Source organism: Aythya ferina (genome assembly GCF_964211825.1).
Source record: "Aythya ferina genome assembly, chromosome: 2".
Classification (NCBI taxonomy): domain Eukaryota; kingdom Metazoa; phylum Chordata; class Aves; order Anseriformes; family Anatidae; genus Aythya; species Aythya ferina.
In genome coordinates this window covers 139,472,180-139,484,205 of record NC_140297.1, presented here as the reverse complement: position 1 = coordinate 139,484,205, position 12,026 = coordinate 139,472,180, and the positions used below count along the sequence as shown (strand labels likewise).

General features: G+C 47.0%; 1 protein-coding gene across 2 annotated transcripts in view; it reads left to right on the top strand.

The window, feature by feature from the left end:
* NCALD (neurocalcin delta) overlaps positions 1-8,389 on the top strand; it is a 50,346-nt gene extending 41,957 nt beyond the window's left edge. For both annotated transcript variants that reach the window (XM_084510578.1, XM_084510579.1), the window contains exon 5: positions 7,264-8,389. The gene's annotated coding sequence lies outside the window, so the exon portion shown is untranslated. The remainder of the gene's footprint in view (positions 1-7,263) is intronic.
* Positions 8,390-12,026: the final 3,637 nt, after the last annotated feature.

Sequence of the window (12,026 nt, the reverse complement as noted above, 5' to 3'; positions counted from 1 at the left end):
AGATTTTTTTATTTTTTTTTTTCGTTTTTAATGTGTCTGTTTTGGAAAGTACGCGTTGAGAAAGAGAAAACCAACAACAAAACCCTTGGCAGCAAGACATACCGATAGGTCTGAGGTTGCTGCTTTAGTAGCAGAGCATTCACCCAGAGGACCTGAAAGTGTAGCAGAGATTGAAGCAAAAGGGTTGTGGTGGGGCAGGACTCGCCTGGGACCTCCTCTCCTGTCCAGGAGGCACCAGTGAAGCTCAGAGAGAGGATGACGATCGTACGCAACCGGTGAGGGCTGCACCATCCGCACCCCTGCTCCTACACCTCCTTGTTTCAATGCTGTGAACATTTTCAAGAAAAGAAAAGGAAAAAATCAACAGCTTTTACTTGGTTTACAGTGGTTGGTTTCACACGGCTTTATCTGAAAATCCAGCAGTTTGCCGTCCTGATCCCCAAATCCACAACTGATGATACCTCTTGCCATTTGGGGTCAGCAAAAGCAGGCACGGATGTTGAAAAACTGGGTATTGATGATGAATTTAAGGGAGACACGTGTTGAATGTGAAGTTTTCAGGTTAGTAATAAAATAGTTTCTACGAAGGAGACTGGGCATTGAGCCAAGGAAATGATGCACACCTGTAAGCAGCTAAAACTGAGGCAAACCAGCTCTTTTGAATGCTCTTGTGCAGTACGAAGTTTTGGGGGTGTTTTTGTCTCTCTCCACGTAGCTGACGCAATTTCTGGGCCTGCTCCAAGGGGGAAGGCCGTCATCAAACCTTGTTTTAAGCATAACGTTGTAGCATTTATATTTCCTTTATTTTAGTAAAGCTCAAAAGTCTGTACTGAAACAAGGAAATGGTACGCTTTACGGTATATTTATATATATAAAAATTAAAAGGAAAAAAAAAAAAAGATCAGCTCCCAGAGAAATGTTGAATGTTTATCTTTTCGCCTAGACGCAGGACTTTTGAAATTTGCCGCTGCAAAAACCCAAAAACCTCCGTCCTTTTGGCCAGAGGCGCTGCGTCCAAAGCTGGGGTGCAGGCGTGGGATTGCTCGGTACCTGTACGAGTGCTGCGGCGACAGAAAGGCTTTTGGTGGCAGGAGGCATTACGCTGGCTAAATTGGCATTAATCTGTCGTTAGCTGCAGGCTGCTCAGTGATCCCCCTGGCGAGGTGTCCGGGCGGGCAGTGGGCTCGGCAGGACGACCTGTGCCTGGCAGGCGAGGCTGGCGGTTTGTCAAGTGGCCTTGTAGATGCTAATCCCCCGGTAGCCTTAATTTAAAATAAACAGGAGTGAAATAAGTCTGCTTCGCAGATGATGATTAACTAAGTACTAATTAGAAGTCATGAAAAAGGAGCCGAGTGTGAATAATTTTTTTGTTGAACACTAGCTAGCGTGTACGATAATTAAGAGAGAAAAAAAAGATCCCTAGACTTAATTTCTCATTACCATTTGCTTTGCCAGGTTTGATATGCAAAGCCTATTAAAATAAAATAAAAATAAATTAAAAATAACATTGTTAATCAGTTGTACTAAAACGATCACGAGTGGCTAATTGCACATAATAAAAATCTTCAGGCGCACACTTTTGTCTCAAATGATCACAGAAAGCCAACTGATGATTTATTCCTGTGAAATTAATTAAAATCCTGAGCAGAGGTGTGTGGGGGAGAGTGAGAAAGCAGGAGAGGCCCGAGCACAGACGCGAACAGCTCGCAATACTTCATGCTCTCAGCTCTTACAAGCATCGCCGGCAAATTTTGCACTGATTTTTCCAGTCTGTCCACTATTTCTCCCTAACCTCCAGCAGGCATCCTGTGCACAGCTCGGACCTGCCAAGGAGAGCCTGTGCCTGCCCTCCTGTAGAGCCAAGACCTATAAAAGCTGGCACTTATGGCACTTATTGGGGATGGATGTGAAGGCTTCCTCTGGTCCCATCTTCCTTTTGCTGTTGTGACTGAGACTTTTTGCACGTGACTAAGACTTTTAAGACGTCGCCTTTTATTTAAGCATCTGCATTCCATCTCTGTTTAGTTTTACAAGGCATTTCTGGCCCAGCACCTAACTTTAGCTTGTTTTTGCTCGGTAGTTTCAGGGTTTCACGTGTTAATGCTGTCCGACACACATTGGAAAACACAACCTGCGACATGACCCCAGGCCAGCGGAGATGTAATTCTTTCCACAGCTCATGAGATCTGGAAGAATAAGAGCTAGCCCCCAGCTGCAGAGGACATAGCTGCAGATAAAAGTGTTGTATAAACATTTACAGAGTGAACACAGGTTACTCTTTTACCTGCCTACCGCTGACGACTGGTGTTGTTTTAAATTATTAACTATCCTTTTCTGCCTCTGCCTCTGCGTGTGCTTTGAAAGTGAGCCCTAGCTGGGCTAGTTATGGGAGCATCTGCAGACCTCAGAGCAGCAGAACTGAAGCATTGAATGCTGGATTGTGTTTTTCTGCTTTGCTACCGTTAGCATTTGCAGTCATTGCATACACCTTCTGAAAACAAAATGACTGACCTCTCCGGTATAAAATTACGCAGCAAGTTAGGCACTTTGAAGAGATCAATTAGAAATATTTCCGTACAGGAAGGCTGGCAGACAGCACATGCTCTTGCATGTCACCTCTCAATTTCACAGATACATCCTCTAATAGTACTTGCTGGTGGGAAAAGTAACCTTCACTCAGTTATTATCCAGACGAATTAATGAGCACATCCAGCACGCAGACCGGATCCACATAGCTTGCGAAATTCTGGGCCAGAAGATGCCAAGTGATGTCTGTGGCTGGTGCTCTTTGCCGTCTTTGTTTGGCAGTGCTTTGGGAAGGGAAAGAGGAGCACAACCCTTGTAAGAACAGCGTATGTGTGTTGTGAGCTCTTATGGCTTGAGAGGGGATGAAAAAAGATCTATGTTTCAACGTGATTCGGAACCCTGCGAGTTCACAGCAGGGAGTGTTCCTGAGATAATGGGGCTGTGCTGTTCCTCCTAGCAGCTTTTAGGATTTTTACCTTATTGCTGTGGCATTTTGTCCTTTGTTGTTCTCTGCTAGAAAGCATGACCTCCGCCTTTTCAGGACACTGCTGCTTAAAACACGGAGCCAGAAGTATGCAAATTCTGTGGCTGGAAGTGGTCTGCGTGCAGCAGCAGCGCCCAGGGGCACAAGACAAGCTCACACATCCCCAGGTCCCCAAGATTAATATCTGTCCCCATGAGCTGAACCCGGGCTCGGCTGACTCATGGAAACTGGGTGAGCTGTGGTAGCTGCTGCTGAGCCCTAATCCGCAGCATAAGCCGAGATGAGAACGTGGCCGTGGCCGTATGATGCCCGGTACATGTGAGCGGGGGGACACAGTGACAAGTGACAGGTCCCTGGGGACACGCAGCAGTGGGAGGGAGCCCCCTGCACCGCAGTGAGCGCAGCTGTCCCCACTGTTATAAAAGTGTCTTTTTTTTTTTTTCTTTTAGCAACACCCATGAAGATGCAGAATCATAGCAGGGTAAAGGAGGCTTTCTCCAAAATGGTTTGTTTTTGTGGCCTGGTGCAGGGACACAAAGCAAAACGAGCTGAGGAGGGCTGGACGAGACCTGTCCTGAACACCCGGCACACCAGCTCCTCTTTTTGTCCTTCTCATGGTTCTCTCTCGGTTTCATGTGTCCAGGGGGTCTCTGGTGTGAGACCAGTGGAGAAGGACATTTTATCTGTCTTTTGCACAAATATTCAGATGTGTTCATTGCTCTGTCATGCTGGATGTGATCTCACGTAGGAGCCTGGAAGTGGGGGAAGTTGGTTTCCCTGGTACCACGGGCAGAGCCATGCTCAGAGACATGGAGGAGTTTGGCAAGCAGCAGGCAGCTGAGCAGGGCTCCAAGAGGAGTTTTTGATTCGTGCACCAGGCAGATAAGACACGAGGCAGCGACGTGCCAGGCCCACAGAACAATGTAAGACTAGCACAGAAATGGTATCTCCTAACTGGGTAGCTCTGCTCTGCACATCCAGGCAGAGCATTGCTGGCAAAAAGCTCTTTAAAATACCTTTAGCACGAATGTGCAGCTGCAGAAGCAGCTCTGCTCCCCCTTGCAGAGCTGCTCACCGTGCCCCAGTTGGGAAATGCCATATGCTCCCCGGGGAGCTGCTGGTTCGGCTCCAAGTGTAGCTGTGGGCAAAGCATGATGAGCATCTTCATCCCTTGCAGAAACCACCTCTGGCTGCTCTGAGGGTCTCAGCAGCATCCCTTGCTCCAGGCTGGCTTTTGCTGCTGTTGGTTTCAGATGTCCACGTGAGCTAATCGTTGTTTCAGGGATGGGGATTTTCACAGGATGAGGGAAAAAGCTTTTCAGATATGTTCTCCATACCTTAACCAGAAACAGCCAGAAAGGCCAGGAATGCACAGATTGGATTTCCTCATGGCTCCCACAGGTCACCTTATTTTATTATGTATAGCTGGGATTAAGATATCACCTGTAAAATGCTGGCTAATGCACAATGAGCAAGGCAAGAAAGAGCTTGGGTTGTGGCGAATGGAGTGAAAGGACAAGAAGAATGAAAAACAGCGAGGCACATTGCTGCCTTCAGACCAGGGTCTGGATCCCCGCGGCGAAGCTCCCCGTTAGCAGTTACAGAGCAGCTCCTTTTCATCCTTCCAGCCCGTGGGACCTGTGGGGCTGTGTTGCCCTGGGTCACCACATGCTAAAACTGGGGTTTGGGGTCTGGCCACAAAGATGTTCATCTGAAGCATGCTGTGGCCACCCTCTCCGCTGTGTTTGCTCGCTCCGCAGCTGAGAGATGTCTCAGATCTTCCCCTCTTGCCCTGATCTGATCCCAAAGGCGTTCTCCCCTTCCCAGGGCTCAGGGTGCTGGGCTCCCCAAGGCTTCCCTCCCCTCTTTTAGCTGCCATCCCCACCCTCTCCCTGTGAACAAATAAAAACCCCAGGCCTGTGACATCTGGAGGAGCCAGGCTGGATGCACGTAGGTGGAACAGCTTCTGATTTGCTTCCCAGCCCTCGGCCCTCCAGCGTGTACCTTGCCAGCCCCACTATTTATTTACTGTTTTCAGCAGTGGCAGCGTTAAACATTTCAGGAACGTGCTGAACCCCTGGAACAATGTGGTCTCCATTATCGTGTGTGTGTGTTTGCTGACGCGCCGCAGTCTGAACCCAACCGGTGACTGCTCTCCGCTCCTGCGGCTTATCCCATGGAGACCTGATTTCTTCCAGGCAGGAACAGCATCTTCCTATTCAGCCTGATGCTGCCTGGAGCATCCTGGTGCTGTGGTCCGAGAGGTAATTGTGGCAGAGTGGAGTGATGTCGGGCACAAACTCTTCCTGCCGCCTGTCAAAGGCACACGTCAAGGGTGCGACCTCTGGTTCTCTCCTCAGGGCTGGCCTCGGGTTCCCTCCCCTGAACAGGATGGTGGCGATTAGTAGACCCACCTGAGGAAATCTTCTTAAATTCTAATCACAGTTTGTGCCGTTAATTGGCTGCACTCGGAGGGGAGATTAATTGGGAGAGAACCCGGAGCTCCTTGCCACCAGCACCTTTTCATTTCCTGTCAGTAGCTTATTCCCATTTCCAGGGCAACCAACTAGTTTTTTATTAGTATCTGAAAGAAAACAAAAGAAAACAAAACCACCACAACAACCAAAAAAACAGAGTTTCAATTTGATAAAGATCGGAGGAAGCTTACTAAAGACATTGTGCTGTGTTAGCCATTTGAATGCCCTACAGGATCATGTTTCTGTGGCATTTTCTGTTTCATTTCCTCACTCATGGTTTAGTTGTGTTCTTGATTTATTTGTTTTAGATCCTCCCAGATTCAGCCCTGCATGTCGTGTAGCTCACATGCTAGGAGAAGTCTCAGTGAACCCAAGAGCAGATCTGCCAGAGCAATTACGAGCGAGGTGGGCTTGCTGTGCCTAGGAAAAATGAAGTGCTTAAGCAGGTTAGGGATTATTTCTGTCTGCATATTTCCTGCAAGAAGACGGAGTTGCATTTCAATACCCTTACTTCTTCCACTTGCTCTCTTCATTTCCATCCACGCAGTCCTGTAGTTTATATCTGTGTATTCAGTGCTAATTTGCTCTTGAACCCGAGGTGACCTTTACGAGCATCTTCTGACAGAAGCACTTCATACCTTTGATTTACAAATATGCCCTAGTCGGTGACAGAATACGTGCAGAATTAACTAGTTATAGGTGTGTTTGTGTGAATTTGGGCAAATGTTTCTGGTGCTGTGGAGGCTAACAAATTGAAATAACCCACGGCCGAAAGCTGAAGGGATCCATGTGCCCCATTCCCTATGAAGTCCATGACCACAGAGAGCTTTCTCACCACTGCTCCCAGGCTGTCTCTGCGTCGCAGCGTAAAGTAGAGGAACCAAACCTAATTTTCAATAAGCTACCACGGGCAGACTAAATGCAGCAGCACGGCGTTCAGCATATTCTGTGTCTTGGCAAAAGGAGATACCTCTCTAGACGAATGCTTGGTAAGCAAACCTACATATCCTAAGAAAGACTTTTTGCAACTCGGAAAGGAGAGGGACAACTACGAATTACACGAATTTGGTCTGCATAATTTTCTTACGGCTGTCTCGAATTGTTAGTGTCCCACGTGTGCTTGCCTGTAGCTATTGTGATGTGTTAATTTTTCTCCCCACTTCTGTTGTGATCTCCTGTGGTGATATTCTGAGTCTCCGGCCAGTTCTCACCAGGCAGCACCCGCCCGAGAGGACTTCCAGAGGGGTTTTGCCTTCAGAAAGGCCGCGGGCAGCTCTCGGGATCTGTCTCTGTGCCGCTGCGTGCTGTAGGAACACGTACCCGCAGTGACGTGCGAAACCCACCCTGCACAAGGAGAGCAGACGACCAGCTCACGAGAGGGGACAGAGCCTGGCGGAGGGCTGTGTCTGTGTTTTGTGCCCCTCAGCAGCACGCTATGAGCTCCCAGCTAGGACCTTCCTCGAATTTTTGGTGTTGGAGTCAAGTTTTCTTATGCTGATAATGTATTTGTATTATGCAACTCAGAAAAAAAGAAAAAAAAGAAAAAAAAAAAAAAAGGAAATTCTCTCTCTCTGACTGTCCTCTCCTCTCGAGAAGCTCTTCTCTTCTGTACATATGATATGCAGAATGTATGGAAGTCTTACCAGCGTCGGTTTGCATTTTGAAGACTGTACTAATTAACGTGTGATACTATTGTGTTCTCGTAGTGGCATCTTTGATGTAAGATGTAAAAACTATTTAAAACAATTTATTTTTTTTTGTTTTGTTCTTGTTCAGCTTTTAGAGCTAGCACCAAGGACTGCATGTTCACTAGGATCAGCCTTTCCAAGGGCCGTCGTAGCTGCACACAGGCGCCGTTGTTCGACATGGAGTGTAGTGCCCGCCTTCTCATTTCCATAGGGGTCAGTTCTGAGCTCATTCTTCCCCCAAAAGTCTGTTCTTCTGTCGTGCTCTCTCTCTCAGACTCAAGCATCCAGATCACACACTTTGGCCAGCCCCACCACCGCAGGCTGCAGCCGGGCTGATGTGAGACCCTCTGCTTTATTTGCCATTTCTGGCTCTAGTGGGACAAATGTACTGGGTTCACGTTTTAAGACACTTTGCACAAGTGACTTGAAAAAAAATTAACTAAAATTGAAACATAATGACACATTATCCAAGAAGGAAGTATTAGCCTGAGCTGCAAGTATGGGGTTAGAATCCTATTGGGGTGTTTAATGTAGTAAGAATTTGGGGTCCATCCAAATTTGGGGCATCTGGGGGGCTCAGATCTGCATTTCTGGTCAGGCGTGGTGGGGGCAGAGGGGCTTGCACCCAGCCCTTCAGGCAGGGCCGCCTCAACAGACTCTGAGAGAGATGCTTCTCCCATCCTGGGCCAAAAGGCAAGACATGCTGCAGCTTACCAATTTAATTTTTTTCATATAAATATATATATATTTTTCCTTTTTAAAGGAGAAAGCACTTCAGCCTGCACCTGACAAAATGACTGACTTCAAAAGCATGTTTTTCCTTGTTCTATAGACACTCACAAAACAGCATCGTGTGGTTAAAAAGGCGCATTTGTGATAGTTTCTTTTTCAGTGCCAAAATATATAAGCAGTATTGTTTGAAGGGAAATAAGAATTTTTTTACTGTATTGTTATTACTGTTGAACAAATATTGTTTTTAAATGTTAGATTTTGAAGAATTTTGTATTGTAAACTGTTTTGTGACATGGTGCTTTTTCATACTGGAATTACTGATTGCACCTAAATATGAATTATTTTGTTTTCTTATATAAATATGTAACCTTGAACAATCTTGATGAAAACCAATGTATGGTGGATACCGAAGGTTCACACGAATCCCCCTACTGAACCCCCCTAAATGTTCTTTCCTACTAATAAATATCCTGCTGCAGCCAGTTTCGTAGCACGTGCTGTTACTCCTCACACCCTGAGCTTTCTCCAGCCCGCAGCCACAGCCCCCAGCCCGCTGATGGCAGGGGGTAAGGGGACAGCCACCGGGCTGTGCCCAGCTAAGCCAATTTCGAGGGCTTAGCAAGGATTTAAGCCGTGCATCGGCGCTGCATTGGCACGTTGCAGTGGGCAGGACCACAGGCTCCATAGGGGGCTGTCTCCTGCTCCTATTGCAGCCCCATGCATCTCCATTAAGCTCTTCAAATTTTTACCTGGGTTACATTTGGAGACGGGATTAGCACCAGGATGCTAAAAGTAGTTTAAAGCCCATTGGAAGGTAACTGAGCCCAGTGCCTGATTCCTGCTGAGAGTGATAAAACCCAGCCTATTTGTGGCACATGTCACACCCCAGGACTGCCCGTCTCACCACCTCAGGGCCCCGAGACACTGCTTATGAGCCCTGAACCTGGCCCTATCTAGGAGGCTGAGAACTCACAGAGCTGATAACTTGGGAACATGCTGAAAAACCCAGCTCTGCCTGCTGAGTCCCCCAAAGATTCAGTCAAACCCTCCAGGAGGGGTGTTTGGTTGCCCTCTCCTAGGTGAGGGTCAGCTTTTCCTAAAGACCTGGCGAGCCGAAGTGCTGACTCTCATTCAGTTGCACCAGAATCACGCCAACCTTTGGAAAGGCTGAAGGTGCAGCAGCTCCCATCCACTTAAAAACACTTCTCGCTTCTCCACAGCCTCCGCAGGCAGAGCACTTCTAAGCACTCGGCTTCTGCAGCGTTCGCTTTCCAAGAGCCACTCAGTAAAACAACTTCCGATAAAACATCATTGAATGCCTATCGCAGACAGCACCCAGGAAATGCGATTACTCTGAAGAGCCCCACGCAGTGTGTCATATCTAAAAAATACAGTCCTGTGCACATTTTCGTTTCTGCTGGAGCTCAAGTGGAGCTGCAGGGGGCTGGAGGGGAGCAGGAGCTGTGCTGGGGACCAGAGGAGCCATGGGAGGGGATGGGTTTCTGCACTTCGTGGTGTGTCTGGAAAAAAAATCCCTCTTTTGCTCTTGTTTAGGCAGGCAGGCTCTCCAAGCTGCGGAGTGATGAGTTCCTCGCTGCCCTGCTGTATGATGAACAAACAGATGACAAATGCTTTTCAAAACACTCAGAAAACACCAAGCAGGCAGAGACAGCTCTGGTTTTAAACCTGTGGTGGCTGTGGGAAGGCTCTTTGAGCTGGACACAGGTGGATGAGTTTTGCTCTGCTGGGGATGGGGATGGGTGGGAGACCTTGGCTCTTGGTGCCAACTCTCCACTGGCCAAGCATTTCAGGTGAATTTACTTCTTCTGTCATTGCCTGGACATTTCCTTGCCTCAAGGAAGAAAGGAGAAGTCAGGGGTTGGCTTTCACACGGCAGCTCATCCCATGTGAGACTTGCCCTCGGCAGGAGGGTATCGGCCCTGAACTTCCCCACCCCACAGCACAAAGGGCAGCCCCACCACCGCGTCCCCAGCTTGCGTGTTCTCACCTCCTGGGCTCTTGTTTCAAAAGACAAAGTCAAATGGTGAGGAACAAAATAGTCAACAAAAGTGTTTGACTGCAAGAGGCACTGCCTGGTATATTCAGAGCTTAGGGCTTATAGGGCCTGGTGGGTGCAGGTGGGGGGTGAGGATCTCATCCACGGTGCCCTTGTGTTTCCATTGGGTTCCCAACGCGTCAGGAGATCAGGACACTTGGGGAAGTGCTCCCCGGCTGCCTGACGATGGAAAAAAGCCCCACCAGGCCATGCCCATCCAAGCCTGGCCCCACACCATTCACTGAGGTGATGCCAGCCTCAGAGATGCGCAGGCTGGCATCGTGCTCCACCAGGAGAAAGGCAGCCCTTCTCCTTTGCCTCCAGTTAGATGTCCTCTGTGTCTCCCTTCCCTGGCTGTAGTCTAGCTTCCTAAGCAGAACCGGGCTTGTGATGAAGGTACTTCAGCTTGGTGGCATGAATACAGGCCGCAAAGACCGGCCATCGGAGGAAGCAGGTGCCTGTATCTTGTCTGGTTGCACCTTGATGCCAACCATGGGTGCTCTGATGTCAACCATGGGCACGCTCAAGTGCTTTTTCTACACTTGTTGTAGCCTTCCAGGGAGGAAGGATCCACCTTAAATCCTCTCAGTTCAGCTCTTTTCCTAGTTATTTTGTCTAAAGAAACAGATTTGGTGGATCAAGACAAGAGAGAGATCCTCACTCTCTCTCACACACTTGCTCAGCAACATATGAGATCAACCTGAGTTTCCTCCTCCACTTGAGAGGTTTTGCAGTTGAATAACTCCGATGAACATGACAATCCTCCTGCCCAAACGTTTTTCCAGTTCTTCCCTCTGAGGCTGGACTGCTTCACAATGCTAATTAAACATTTGGTGGAAAAGTGGTGAGGGAGAAAGAAATGTGTGAGCTTAGGGAAGACTGAAACGTTAGTAAGTGTAAACAGATTAGTTTTCTTCCCCCTTCCTATTCATCAGACAGCCACTAAATTATGTTTTCTATGTTAGGATACCTCAGCCAAGCCTTTGCTATGGATTGACAATCTGGGGTAAAGAAAGGGAGGGACAGAGAGACAGGATGATTAATAAACTCACATTGTTTTTGCTGATGGAAAACCAACATTCACCTATCTGTTCCATATTCTGCTGGGACTAAAATCAGCCCAAATTTCTGCCTTTGCCAGACGCTGCTCGCTTCTGGGTCCTAAGGACCCCTGGACCACTGCCACATCACTGCTCCTACACCACACACAGAGGCCACTTTTGTCACCAGTAGGCATCACCTAAAATGTAAAAGCTGTAAATATATTTACATTTACAGAAAAAAAAATCACAAAAAAAAAAAACGTTTTGGTGATTATTTTTTTCAGTTACTGTCTTTCTTTTCTTGGTAGCATGAATTCCCTTTTTCTTCTTTTTGGAAAGTTTTCTGGGCTCAGAAATAGGAACTCAATCCCCATTTTGCAGTAACACACACCAGAGCAACAGAAATATTATCTCATACATAGGAATATTTATTTTTGTCCTTCTTAAAAATGTACAAAAAATAAAATAACTGTATTTACAGTTTATCAAACCCCTCTCCCAGTTGCAACACTATTAAGTTACATGAGCTATTTTCTTAATATAAAAGCACACTATTTATACATAAAGTTTCATATTTTTTTTTGCCAGAGAGGGCTTGTCACAACCTTTGGCACAAACACTCTTGTTTGTATCTTGTCTCAATTCATAGGAAATGGAAGAGCATATAAAACATTTTGTAAGCTTTACATTTGAAAGCCATAAAACACTCCTTTCCAGTCCCGCATCGATCAATATGCAGCAACTCTGACAGCTGGAGAGTTCAGCGTTTACTAATTGTTGAATTCATTTACATTTAAACCATCCGTAGACTGAAAGAGGAAAATAGACAAGAAAGACACTTGATCTCTGAATTCCATTGACCAAAGACTTCATGAGAGAAGACACTCAGAGAGAACAAATAAAAAAGAGAGAGAGAGAGATAAAGAGAGAAGCTATTTTCTTTTCTTTCTTTCTTAATGTTCAGTGATAAAAACCCTCCGGAATATCTTGATGAGCATATCATCATACACCAACAAAGCG